The sequence below is a fragment of the Mobula hypostoma genome, chromosome 11 (genome assembly GCF_963921235.1).
Source record: "Mobula hypostoma chromosome 11, sMobHyp1.1, whole genome shotgun sequence".
In the NCBI taxonomy this organism is placed as follows: domain Eukaryota; kingdom Metazoa; phylum Chordata; class Chondrichthyes; order Myliobatiformes; family Myliobatidae; genus Mobula; species Mobula hypostoma.
Genome location: NC_086107.1, coordinates 39,816,686 through 39,831,409, shown reverse-complemented (window position 1 = coordinate 39,831,409; position 14,724 = coordinate 39,816,686). Strand labels below are relative to the sequence as shown.

Below are 14,724 nucleotides of genomic sequence, written 5' to 3'. Positions count from 1 at the left end.
GCACGATCGGCGGGAACCTGGTGTGTGTCCACCCTTGCCTGGGTGCTGGGTTCACCGCAGAGAAACGATCGTATCTGGAAACGGAGGGGGTCACGGTCGGTGACCTCAGATGACATCACACAAAGGGCTCGCCCAAAAGCTGACTGCGAAGGTCTGTGTGGAAGCCGTTTGAATATTCATTCGTTTTGCTCTCTCTCTCCTTCCCCCACACTGTCCATCTCCCACGGCAGCGATTACTGCGAACTGAACTGAACTAAATTGAACTGAACTTTGCGTCACTTTGAAACTGGTCAGTTACCCCTAGACAACGATAGAGCTTGATTGATCCTGTTATCTTAATTCTGTGTACATGTGTGTTTATCATTGCTGAACTGTTGCATTTATTATCCTTTTGATTAGAGTACTGTGTTGCTTGTTTCTTTAATAAAACTTCCTTAGTTCTAGTAATCCAGACTCCAACTGAGTGATCCATTTCTGCTGGTTTGGCAACGCAGTTACGGGGTACGTAACAGATTGTTCAATAATTATACTTTGCAGGGTGACAAGTGTTGTCTCACAACGATTTGGATGTTCTTTCTGTCGGAAAAGCTGATCCTAATTTAGTGACAAATATCACCCCCGTCACACACACAAAAAAACGAGATATTAAGCTTCAATTAACTAGACATTTGCCCTGCTTTATGGAGCTTGATGTAACAAGATAGTTGAGAGTTTGTGAATCTATCATAAAAATCTGGATTAAACCATTCCTGTGCAGTTTAATGGCACACACCTGCCGTGCAGGTGCCCACACCCTGCCTAGGAAAGTTCTGAACACTTTACAGTGATGTCAAAAAAAGCGGACCTCAGACAGAAAACAAAGGCAAGCATTTCCTACTTCAAAAAGATTGGAAATCTCTTTAGTCAGCAACACAATAGGAAAATGCAGTAAAAGTGCATTATAACAGCATTTTTGATTTGAAATCCAGCACTAGTTTTTGTTAAGTGGACTGGAGAAGAGCTGGACATTTTCCACACACTGCTACATGATAGTAAGGGAAGAATCAAGGGGTTGATAAGCGTCGACAAAAAAGACCTCCTTCATCTCCATCATTCCATGTGGGAGTGAAACTCGCTGCGAGCCTGAAACTGAGGTAAAAACTCCTTCAAATCCCGGCTGCATTTGCTTTCAATTAGTTCCAGGTGTTCTACTGGGCACACAGAGCACTGAAGGCCTACAGAAACATCTCCCACACACAGCACAAAACAGCAGCAAACCAATCACAACCACGCTTCATTGTTTGGCAGTAGACAAAGACACACTGTATAGTAAGTTCAAAAAAGCAACGAAGTGCGCTGTTTGCCTTAGACCCTGGATACAGAGAGGGAAAATGGCTGAGAATATCAATGAACTGAGTGATAGTCTTCATGCCAATGTGAGAGCTAAAGGAAAGCAAACAATGACTGCCTTCTCCACCTCCTCTTAGCAAAAGATTTAAGAGACCTGCCCGGGAAAGGTGTATATGTCAGAGTTAGAATAAAAATAACAAACATGTATTAAGACTTTCTAAACTAAAGGTATCTATTCACAGCCTTCTAACAGAAAGTTTCAAAGTACTCATGCATATTTTGCAGGGGGAGAAAAATCACCCTTAAAATCCTTTATATCTAGTCTCGGACCAAAACGCCGAATATGGTTATATTTGCATTTAGTTAATATTAATTTTCCCTCTATTTTTCAAATAAAATTCAACTCTTTGTTCTCACATGATATCATCTCCCATAGTTAAATGCAGCAGTGTGTTGCTGAAAACAAGGCGCCCTCCAGAATCCTGAAAAACAGCATGCCATAATCCCCAAACTGCACTGAGTTCTTTTTTTATTACCTGCATCTTGCAGTGCCTTCGTGTCCCCTCTATTCCGCTTATATTCCTCAGACAGGCTTCCCCATTTGCTGAACCGCTGCTAACAGTAGTTTTGACTCTGATACCTACAGGGCTTCCCACAACTCTCTCACATGACCTTCACAGCACACTTCCAGCTAAAAGGATTGCAGAATGCTGACAGGCTGGGCTAATCTCCATGGTAACTGTTGTCCCTGCTTGCAATTCTGGGAGGGTTCCATGAAACAGCATATGCCATTTGATTAAAAAGTTTTACAAGAACTGTTTCTCCTCCCTCTCTGAAAGATTAAATAACCTTACAAACCACTCTTAAGGCATGGAAGTGGCTATGTTCAAGGCTTTGCGTTGTATGTACAGTAAATGGAAACAGTGTTATCAGAATTCTGTTCTTAAATGGTAAAGTGTGTGTCACCCCATTCAATCATCATTATTTAGATTATTAATATGCAGGCTTTGTCCAATTATAACGTCAGATGAATAATGCTTCTGTGCTGGAAATATTCATGGACGTGCACAGTTAACACACCCAGAATATATGCATTGCCTTGCTTTCTTTCCACTTGTGAGTGTTTGTGGATTAAATTTCAAGCATTTTTGTATTTTGTTATTAAAATTTATCTGATAATCTGCTTTCCTGATACTTTGCCTTATTTAGTAGCTTTTTTTAAGGATTTGAAGTGCAGAGTGACAGCATCAAAAAGCATATCACAATTTCATTGTTACTCCACTTGGGCGATTGCTAAATATGTTCAGATCAGGTACAGCAAAGGAGAATTGCATCATCTGTTTACTTGTCTGATCACTTTTTTTTTGTCTTTACCAGGGAAGGGAACACGACATAAAACAGAAGCAGGAGACTGTTCAGCCCCTCATACTTGTGCTTCACTTCAAGAAGATTGCAGCTCATCTTTTCCTGTAGTAACCCACTTGATTTGCTTCATTGTTTGACAAATACTTGAATATATTGAGAGTCTGAACTACCAGAGCCCTCACAAGTAGAAATTTCCAAAGGTTCACTGCCTTCTCAGTTCTGAACGATCAACTCTTTACCCTCAGACTATGGCCCCAAGTTTTAGACACCCCAGCTAGGGGAAACACCATCTCTGTCGAGCCGTAATAATTTTGATTTTCTATGAAACTGCTTTACAACGGATGATTAAGCCCTTTCTTAGCAGCACAGCACAGAAACGGGTCCTTTAGCCCATCTAGTCCATGCCGAACTATGATGCTGTCTATTTCCATTGACCTGTACCTAGACCACAGCCCTCCAGACCCCACCCACCCATGAACCTATCCAAATTTCTCTTCAATGTTGAAATCAACCTGCATCCACCACTTGTGGTGGTAGCTCATTCCACCTTCTCATCACCCTCATGTTTCCCTTAGTCATTTCACCTTTCATCCTTAGCCCATCACCTTCAGTTCTAGACTCATCCAACCTCAGTGGAAAAAGTTTGTTTGCATTTACCCTATCTACACCCCTCATAGTTTTGTCTACCTCTATCAAATCTCCCCTCACTCCAGGGAATAAAGTCCTAACCAATTTATCCTTTTCCTATAAATCAGGTAGCTCCTCAAGTCCCGGCAAGATCCTTGTAAATTTTCTCTGCACTCTCTCATACTTACTGATACCTTTCCTTCAGACAGGTGAGCACAACTGCTCTCAAGCTTCACCAACGTCTTGGGCCAAATTACTTCTCATCTTCCTAAATGCTGCTTGTTAATTTTAATGCTGTAGGCACAAACACATACATCTCTCTGAATATTAATTTCAATCTCTTGCCATTTAAAAAAAAAACTCCTCTTTTCTAATTTCCCTACAAAAATAGACAACTTCACTTGCTGCTACGTCATATTTCACTTGAGGTATCCATGCCCATTCACCAAACTCTCTAGTTCCCCTGGAAGCTTCTTCATGCTCTCCTCATAAATCTGACTGCTGCCCAGTTTTATTTCATCAGCTTTCTTAGCCATTTTCATGCATCCTTCTTCCAAATCATTAGTACAGGCAGTGAAGAACTGGAGCCCTATCACCAATCCTTGCGCATTACACTAATTACATCCTACCAAACACATTTGCTCCTACCCACTTCACAGATCCTCAATCAATTATGGTGCAACCAATAGAACTGCTGCCCCACAACTGCAGAGACACAGGTTCGATCCTGACCTTGGGTGCTGGACATTGGTATGCCTTCTGACCACATGGGTTTCCTCTGGGTGCTCTGGTTTCCTCCCATATTTCAAACAAATGCTGAGAAGGCAGATATTGCTAGTTAATTGGCCATTGTAAATTAACCCTTAGTGTGCTGACGAGTAGTAGAATCTTGGGAGGGGAGTGACGGGAATGTAAGGAGAATGAAATGGAGTTGTATAGGATGAATGTAAACAATTAATGCTTGATTTCAGGTGGGCCAAAGGACCAGGTTCCATAGTGTATGACTCAGTAATCCATGCCATAATATTATCTCCAATCCCAGATGCTCAACTTTTGTATGGGATCTTATCAAAGGCCTCCTATAGACCTCCTCTCATGTATTCTGCCCATTACAACCTCAGAAAAAAATTCAGACTCGTTCAATGTGATTTCCCCTCCATATATCTCCTGTTGAATTGACATCTCCTTATCCCTCAGCTGATAAAACAGCATTCTTCTGTTAAAGGATACTTAGGGGGAGGATCAGGGTTGGTATAAATGTGGAATGTACTCTGGATCAGGAACATTATCATTTCCAAGTCTGCACAGTAGCAGAACTGTTGCCGAGCTGCCAGACTGAGCCAGCACATAAACGGAAAAATGACTTTCATGAGAAAATCTGCGGATGCTGGAAATCTGAGCAACACACACAGAACGTTGGAGGAACTCGGCAGGCCAGGCAGCATCGATGGAAATGAATAAACAGGTGGCGTTTCAGGCCCAGACCATTCTTCAGTCCTCTTGTGCGTGTGGCTTGGAAAAATGACTATGTTCTCATTAATTTAAATGCTGCAGTCATAATCATCTTTCATAAGGTGTGACTTGCACATGGAGCAGGAGAGCATGTGAGCTATAACAACCGGCTGATGAAGCTACAACACAGAGATGAGTGCAGGTTAACTGTGGGAAGAGCATGCCATGGTAAATACCAAGTGATCCCATAATGGATCAGATGAAAGCTCTGTTGTCCCTCTATGTATATCCAGACATGAAATGATGGTGGACAATTTAACTCAGGAAGAAAAATCCCCAGAAAAAAAACATCTTAGTTATGGCAAAGCCAATTACATATGCCTAAAGGACAAGCTGAAGCATTTGTAACCACCTTCAGCCAGAAGTACAGAGCAAATGTTACCTGCTGGGCTCATACTGTCCATAAGCTCCTGAACCACACAGTTTTAATTCTCAACTGAATGTATATCTACTGTGAATTATTAAGTTTTTCTTTAAATGATAGGGCAGCAGCACAGTGGAATATCAGCTAGTGCAATCATCTCACAGTGAGAGAAATCGCCAATCAGAGTTCAAATCCTACCGGTGTCTGTAAGGAATCTGTACGTCCTTCCAATGGCTGCTTAGGTTTCCTCCAGGTGCTCCAGTTTCCTCCCACATTCCAAAGACACATAGTTAGAGTTAGTGTGTCGTGGGCGTGCTACATTGGCGCCACAAGCATGGTGATGCTTGCAGGCTGCCCCTTACACATTCCTCAGACTGTTTTGGCTGTTGACACTGAATGACGCTTTTCACTGTATGTTTCAATATGCTTTTGACAAATAAAATTAATCTCTCTAATCTTCAAAAGTAAGGCTGTAATTATTTACCTCCCAGCAATCATTCCATATAATTTCCCTCATCAACCTTACCACATCCTTATGACGAGCTGTATTGAAGTTCAAGACTGTTCTCTGCCTGATCTGTAAACTATATGAATATGTCAAAGCTCTTGTCGTTCTCTGGGTTCTGTGCTAATCATCAGTGCCGGTGGCAGCACACTGAAGGATCAGCTGCTGTGGTAACAGATATAATCCTGACACTTCTCCAGGGCTACACAAGCTGAAACTGACCAACGACAATCAATACAAACAATACCCGCAGAAAGCCTCTGTATGTACTAGTGGCAATACCAGCACAGAATCAATGAGTCCTGTCTATCAGGTTCGCTAGATCAGGCTTTGTGGATCGATGCCAGATTTTCATAGCCCTACACCTATCAAATATTAAATATCTGTAGTGATCTAAAGAAACTTTGACAAAGGACTTGATCAAAACGAAGCAGAGAAAACAATACAAACTGGGAAGTATAAGTCAACAGCTGCTCTCAGTGGTACCACATCCTGCATCAAGCTCAAAAGAAAAACATTTTGTCTGATAGCTGAAAGAGACACTTTCACACTGATAGATAAAGATAGGGGGAAAGAGAAAGAACCTCTGCCACTGAAAAGATGACCTGGGACAACTCCTTTGCATCTTGTCATTGGGTTTGTTTGTAAACCCAGGACCATGTTCCTGAAGTGACTCAGAATACCGGGATAAACCAGTGGCTGAGATCATCCTCTATTCCAGAAACTGCCACTGGTGACTAGGAGAACACCAGCTACCTGTCAGAAGATAAAATCTACTCTGTTCCCCAAGGTACTGTTCTAGAAAACTGTCCCCAAAATAGACTTCAAACTACTGCCCATTTAATTTGCCCCATCTCTGTGCACATTGAAGACACCAGGGAATCCTCCCGGGATGGGGGAGAAGATAGCAGCGCGTGCGGCCACTTCGGTGGTGATGTCTGTTATCTGTCAAGTAGGGGACCGTGCACAATTCTGATTTGATGGAGACAGACGTGACAGCACATCTGGAAAACTTCTGAAATGCCTGCTTCACTGCCACTGCTACTGTGTGGTAACCGGAATCTCCAGAGCTGAAGGCCCCGAAATCCTCGGTTTTGCGTGTTTCAGCGGCCGGGGCGAAGATCGAAGGCGCTCAGCAGAGGATGGCGCTCAGGAGGCTGTATCGGAGAGACTGGTCGGAAGCTCGAAGTTTTCGGACGGATGGGACTCAGTGTCGGCTGCTTCCAAGGTTTCGGCAAGTTGACGGTGCCTGGAAGTTTACGGCAGGGAGTTTCTCCCTTTTGCCGCCTGCTATCGGGGACTCGGGAGTCGATCGACTCGGGACTTTGAGACTTTATTTTACCATGCCCATGGTCTGTTCTTTATCAAATTATGGTATTGCTTTGCACTGCTGTAACTATATGTTATAATTACGTGGTTCTGTCAGTGTTAGTCTTTGGTCTGTCTTGTTTTCTGTGGTATCACTCCGGAGAAACATTGTATCATTTCTTAATACATGTATGCATTTTTAAATGACAATAAAAGAGGGCTGAGTGTTCTCGTAATCTAAAAAAAAGTTGTCACTAATGCTGAAGGTTTTTATTTTTTCTAGATTAATTTTCTCCCTAATTTTGCTACTAATGTTCAGGGTCTCCAAACCACTCTCATTGCAGATTTGTCTTTGTTATTTCTCATCTTCATCGAACGATGTTTACTTCAGGTACCTCTAAGGCCAGATTTTTCCTCAGTACTGTCTTTATTTTCAGTGCAATTCACACGACACGCACTCTCCCCACGCCGCTGACCCCACCCCATATCTTCTGTCTGTCCTTTCTAGATGTCAAGCACACGTGAATATTTTCTTACCATCCTTCATCATCACTTAATCAGTCCTGTGTAATAGTTTTTAGATAAGGCCCATTGGTCTTTGCATTCAGTTCACCTGTTCTGAATATAGTATATTTGAATTCAGCACTTCTAGATTTTCTTTTACCACTTTCTTTGAATTCACTTTGCTTACTGGTGTGCTATGACAAAACTAAATTTCCCTCAGGATTAATAAAGTATATCTATCTATGACTGTGTCAGGTCAGGGCCGTGCCTTGCTGCTGGTACCACGTAGCCCAGCACTACCTGTCTCAGGTCAGGTTGTCGGCAACTCAATTGGCACACCCCCTGGTGCACTTCGGTTAACCAGGGAGGAGGGTGTGTGGGCACCCAGTAGAACTAAAAACAAAACCTGTCAAAGGGCGGATGAACTCTTTGTAAGTCAACGGCCACCTACTGTCTGTGTGAGGAGTGGCGCACCACACAGTCTTTCGTTTCGCGCCTTGTAAGGCATTATGATGACAGGCTACCCAACAAACCCTATACTTCCAGAGCCGGGAGTGCTCAGGAACTCTGTGGAAAGCCCAGACCCTGGCCGAGACAGGCATTATGAAGATACAACCACAAATCCCACAGGGAGGGTTGAGTCCGACAAGTGGGTCAAGCGAACTGCGCCTCTTTTGCGTTGTAAGGTAAAAGCGATCATCTCAACCTTCAACGCAAACACCATCCGTCTCTTGCCTCGATGCACAGAGTTGGCATCACAGGCCAGCAGATACAAGATCTCCATCCTGGGGATCCAAGAACACCATCATGTACACGCTGACGAAGAGATAAGGTTCACAGAGGCAGAGGGGATGCACCTCATCACCTCGTCTGCATGGAGAGAGCCGACGACGATGTCAGCACAAGGTGGAGTAGGGCTGATGTTGAACAGCAAGGTGAAGAAGGCACTGAGGGGCGTAGTCTCAGTCAGTGACAGAATCCTTACTGCGGAATTCGACGGAAACCCGGCAACCTCTGTCATCCTCTGTTACTCCCCACACAACTGCAGCGAGGAGAAGGAGGTGGAGGCTTTCTACAGTAAACTTCACGGAACTGTCACTTTAATACCGGCACATAACTTCCTGGCTGTGCTCGGCGATTTTAATGCCCAGGTCGGACTGGAAGATGTTCCATACTCATACCGACTTTACCAACAGAAATGGACAATATCTAGTTGATTTCATCCAGGAACACAGTCTCATTGCCACCAACACACAATTCAAGAAGAAAGCTGGTAAACTGTGGACATATGAAAACAGAGCCTCCATCTACAGGAAACAGCTCGATTACATCCTCAAAAGAACAAAATGGTGTAATTGTGTGATCAACACAGAAGCCTGCAGCACCTTCAACTCAGTCAGTTCTGACCACAGAGTAGTGTCAATGCAAGTGAGACTGAGCCTGCGGCAACCCAAAGCCACAGGTCCCAAGGAGAAGATAGACTGGAAGGCATTCTCCTCACAACCTATTCTTCAAGCCCAGTACACAGTGGAGGTGAGAAATCACTTCGGCCCACTGGAAAGGGGGGAGGAAGAGACTGCCACCGACCACTATCAATGGCTCTTAGACGCACGCACAGATGCAACAAAGAGTTTGCCTGCTGTGAAGTGAATCAAGAAGAGTCGGATCTCGAAACATCCTGACGTCGTCGCAGCAAGACGTGTGGTCAATGCTTGTCATGCCGAACTTAGAAGGAGCGAAACAGAAGAGCTAAGAGACAAGTTCAAGACAGCAAAGAAGAATTTCTTTGCCACCTACTATTGACTGAAGGAAGAGGAACTAGCTGAGAGGATTAGAGAGGTAGAGGCTGCTAATGAAGACAAACAGCATGGAGAAGCATGGCACCTAGTCAACGAGATCAGTAGACGGAAGAAGTCCCCATCAGGCCAGATAAGTGGTAAAACAGCAGAGGACCGTGTCCAGACATGGCTTAACCACTTTAAGAACCTGCTGGGAAACCCTCCAATGATCACGGAAGAAGAAGAGGACGTACCTACAATACTAATGCAAGTCGACATCGATGACGGCCCATTCACCATTAAGGAACTGAAGGCGGCCAAATATGCACTCAAACTGGGCAGGAGCGTTGCACCAGATGGGATACCACCAGATGTCCTGAAGAACTGTGACCTGGACAACATCTTGCTGGACATATGTAATATGAGTTTGAGTACAGAGAGGAAATTAAGAACCTGTGGCATGGTGCGAAGACAATAACCTATCCCTCAGCGTCAGCAAGACGAAGGAATTGGTTGTTGACTTCAGAAGGAGTAGCGGACCGCACAACCCCATTTACATCAGTGGTGCGCAAGTGGAACAGGTCAAAAGCTTTAAATTCCTCAGGGTCAATATCACAAATGACCTGACTTGGTCCAACCAAGCAGAGTTCACTGCCAAGAAGGCCCACCAGCGCCTTTACTTCCTGAGAAAACTAAAGAAATTTGGCCTGTCCCCTAAAACCCTCACTAATTTTTATAAATGCACTGTAGAAAGCATTCTTCTACGGTGCATCACAACCTGGTATGGAAGTTGTCCTGTCTAAGACCGAAAGAAGCTGCAGAAGATCGTGAACACGGTGCAGCACATCACACAAACCAATCTTCCATCCTTGGACTCACTTTACACCGCACGCTGTCGGAGCAGTGCTGCCAGGATAATCAAGGACAAGACCCACCCAGCCAACACACTTTTCGTCCCTCTTCCCTCCGGGAGAAGGCTCAGGAGCTTAAAGACTCATACGGCCAGATTTGGGATCAGCTTCTTTCCAACTGTGATAAGACTGCTGAACGGATCCTGACCCGGATCTGGGCCGTACCCTCCAAATATCCGGACCTGCCTCTCGGTTTTTTTCCACTACCTTACTTTCCATTTTTCTATTTTCTACTTATGATTTATAATGTAAAATTTTAATATTTACTAATTTTACTATTTTTAATATTTTTAATATTTAATATTTGTAATCGAGGGAGTGGAAGCGCAGAATCAAATATCGCTGTGACGATTGTACGTTCTAGTATCAATTGTTTCGCAACAATACAGTATAAAGTATAAGGTATAAATACGGCAGTGATGAAAGGCGACAAACCAGAACAGTGGTCACTCTCAAACATTATCCCAGTCCCCAAGTCTGGATCCCTCACAAAGACAGATAACTACCGCGGTATCAGCTTGACCCGCATCTTAGCAAAATTATACAATCGGATGATCTTGAACGGGATTCGCACCGCCATTAACCCTAAGCTAAGATTCAATCAGAATGGTTTTCAGCAGAAGCGCACAACAGTAATGCAAATACTTGCTCTCCGTAGGATCATCGAGGAAGTCAAGAAGAACCGCCTACCAGCCGTGCATGCTAACATCGATCTTTGCAAAGCTTTTGACTCCATTCACCGAGGTAAAATGCTGAAGATCCTGAAAGCTTACGGAGTGCCAAACCATCTACTGAGAGCAATAGAGTCCAGCTACACCAAAACCATGGCGAAAGTCGTATCACCAGATGGAGAAGCAGCAGTGTTCGAGCTCCTAGCTGGTGTGCTGCAAGGAGACACTCTGGCACCCTACGTCTTTATAATGGTCCTTGATTACGCTCTACGTCAAGCTACCAAAGATCATGACAAGCTTGGTTTTACCATAAAACCAGGGCAAACCAAAAGGGTCAGACCAGTTATGCTCACAGATCTCTATTTTGCAGATGACATAGTCCTGCTCTCTGACCAGATGGAGGAAGCACAGCAGCTCCTGACAAAAGTGGAAATTGAGTGCAATAAAATTGGATTAGATTAGATTAGATTAGATTCAACTTTATTGTCATTATGCCGAGTACAGATACAAAGCCAATGAAATGCATTTAGCATCTGACCAGAAATGCAAAGAATAGTGTTATTTACAAAATAACTGCGAATAAAAAAAAGTGCTACAGCACACAAATATAAAAGTACAATACGGGTGCAATACTGCTTAGCGCTGTGATGAGAGGTTCAGCAGTGTCACAGCCTCAGGGAAGAAGCTCTTCCTGTGCCTGCTGGTGCGGGAGTGGAGGCTCCTGTAGCGCCTACCGGATGGGAGGAGAGTAAAAAGTCCATGGTTAGGGTGAGATGCATCCCTGATAATGCTTTTCGCCCTGCCCAGGCAACGTTTATGGTAGATGTTCTCAATGGTGGGTAATTGGGTGCCAATAATCCGCTGGGCAGTTTTCACCACATGGTGGAGCGCTTTGCGGTCCGACATGGGACAATTGCCCTACCACACTGAGATGCAGTTGGTGAGTATGCTCTCAATGGTACAGTGGTAAAAGTCCGTCAGTATCCTGAATGCTAAAAAGACAGAATACATGGCATTCAACTGCGACGAAGGTACTCTCAAGACCGTAGAGAATGATACCATTAAGAAAGTCTTTGACTATAAGTACCTCGGATCAAGAATAATGAGTTCGAAGATACGGAAGGCGCTGGTGTGGAGGGCTATGAATGACATGAAGGAAACCTGGAAGTCGAACCTGACCAGAGGGCTTAAAAAAGGATTTTCATAGCAGTCATAGAGTCCATTCTCACATACGGATGCGAGACGTGGACACTCACCAACTCGATGCGAAAGTCTCTAGACAGTTGCTATACACAAATGCTCCGGATGGCTTTTGACGTAAGCTGGCAACAGCACATGACGAACGTCGAGATCTATAACAACCTACCGATGCTCACCACTAAGATCGAGGCGAGAAGACTGCAACTAGCTGGGCACTGTCTGCACCACCCCGAGCTACCTGCCAGCCTAGTCATCATATGGGAGCCCAAGCACGGGAGGATGAACCCTGGGTGCCCTGCTAAGACTATGGTCAAGACGCTCCTAGAAGACAACGGCACGGCTAATGTAGATGAACTGCACACACTGATGAGGGAGAGGGAGAAGTGGAGAGTCCGTCATCGTGCCTGACGCTGGCCCCCTAGGCTTGAGTCGACATAGTAGTAGTAGTAGTAGTAGTAGTAGTATGACTGTGGAGTTCTCCTTTAAAACAATAAACTCAGTTTAAAATCCTATGCTCTCACAGAACAACTCAATTGTGATATCTTACTACTCCCTCTTTCTCAAAGGGAATCTGTGATCATCCTTCTAGTCCAAATCCACTTCTTAATAGCACAACTCATTGTAGATTCCATTTCCCAAATTATTTACCGTTATTGCCTTCCTGCCCAACTGAGAACATTGTTTTTGTTAATTTTACATCAATAGCTTGATTGGATGGAAAGAGGTTGAGTGGATTTCATGAAACAGGATTTTCATTATTCTGGCTTGAATTGAATTTGAAAACTATTCCCAGAAGTTAAGAAAAAAGTTTCTGGTTCTGAGTATGCTATTTGTCTTCAGTCTTCATGTATTGAGCGTTCCAGAGCCAAATCATATGTCGTTAACAAGTTTTTATTTACTGAACTGCAATCTTCTATCCAAGCTGTTCCAAAGGAAATTGATGTAAATCCACAAATGATAAAATTAACACTAATTAATATTTATCGCATGGATTTAATTAAGAGTGTCTTTCCAGCAAAGCTAAATCTTGTATATGCACAATACAATAAAACTTGAAAATTTAAAGACTAATATTCTTTACTATTTACAATATTCAAAGCACTGCATTGTAAGGTGACCCTGCTCAAAGACCTCAGGTGATCTCTTTGTATGGATTCTTCTGGTTAAACAATCCAACACTTGATGGCTTGAAAGTTCTCGTTTAAGTTTAAAGATAACCTTTCTCTCAAACATTAGCCTCAAGCCAAAAAAGGTCAATGCAAGATTATTCCTCACTCATATTTTTCATCAACTATACATTATCTGACAAAGATCGATTGACTACATGACATTTAACAGTTTCCTATTATTCTCATTATGCATGATGTCTACAAGGTAATTGGCATAATAAATTCTGCAACAATTGTGTCTACAAGGCACAATATTTCAGCAGTTGGAGTACTCGCATCCTTTTTTATTTTCTTGCCTCTTTAGGCTAGAAGATAACATTTCCCATTCCTATCCAACAGAAATATCATGTTTATTAGAATGCACATCAATTAGATTAGCTTATGTAACATGAAGAGTTTTATTGGCTGTTAGCTGAAGAATGGGAACTTAAAATTGGGCATTTTAACTATTATTTATTTTTTAATAAATCTAAGTATTTCAGGGAAGCAGTCATTGCCCTAGAGGTGCTAATTATAGCTTCAGTTCTATACATTCCTATTAACAGAAATGTATTGCCCTGGGGTAGGGGCTGAGGCTGGGTTTGGTGGACACGAATGGCCAATAGTTGTGGTATGGATGCCAGTGGATGAGGGAGGGTGGGGGCCTACGTTTTGGGTCTGAGAAGAACATAACACCTGTGAAAGTTCAAGAAATACACAGCAGTCAGGCAACATCGGTATACAGAGAAATAGAGTTAATGTGTTAGGTCAAGGAGCTACGTTAGAAATGGATAGGAGAGAAAGCAAGTTGGTTTTAAACTAAGGACAGAGTAATATATTTTGATAGGGTGAGACCAGGGTTGCCATTGGTGATAAACTAAAAACAAACATAAACTAATTCCAAAGCCCAAACAACAGGAATTCTGCAGATGCTGGAAATTCAAGCAACATACATCAAAGTTGCTGGTGAACGCAGCAGGCCAAGCAGCATCTATAGGAAGAGGCGCAGTCGACGTTTCAGGCCGAGACCCTTCGTCAGGACTAACTGAAGGAAGAGTGAGTAAGGGATTTGAAAGCTGGAGGGGGAGGGGGAGATGCAAAATGATAGGAGAAGACAGGAGGGGGAGGGATAGAGCCGAGAGCTGGACAGGTGATAGGCAAAAGGGGATACGAGAGGATCATGGGACAGGAGGCCTAGGGAGAAAGACGGGGGGGGGGTGACCCAGAGGATATGCAAGACGTATATTCAGAGGGACAGAGGGAGAAAAAGGAGAGTGAGAGAAAGAATGTGTGCATAAAAATGGGTAACAGCTGGGGTACGAGGGGGAGGTGGGGCCTAGCGGAAGTTAGAGAAGTCAATGTTCATGCCATCAGGTTGGAGGCTACCCAGACGGAATATAAGGTGTTGTTCCTCCAACCTGAGTGTGGCTTCATCTTTACAGTAGAGGAGGCTGTGGATAGACATGTCAGAATGGGAATGGGATGTGGAATTAAAATGTGTG

The 14,724-nt window shown here is 43.5% G+C and overlaps 1 protein-coding gene and 1 pseudogene across 5 annotated transcripts in view; one reads left to right on the top strand and one right to left on the bottom strand.

Moving 5' to 3' along the window:
* The window catches only part of dennd2b (DENN domain containing 2B), a 521,803-nt gene that overhangs the window by 395,633 nt on the left and 111,446 nt on the right, over window positions 1-14,724 (bottom strand). The window contains exon 1 of one of the 5 annotated variants that reach the window (XM_063061871.1): window positions 1,866-2,128. The exons of the other annotated variants lie outside the window; for them this stretch is intronic. The gene's annotated coding sequence lies outside the window, so the exon portion shown is untranslated. Of the gene's footprint in view, window positions 1-1,865; window positions 2,129-14,724 lie in introns of those variants that run through there. 5 annotated transcript variants of the gene reach the window in all.
* Window positions 7,590-9,502, top strand: LOC134354267 (craniofacial development protein 2-like; annotated as a pseudogene).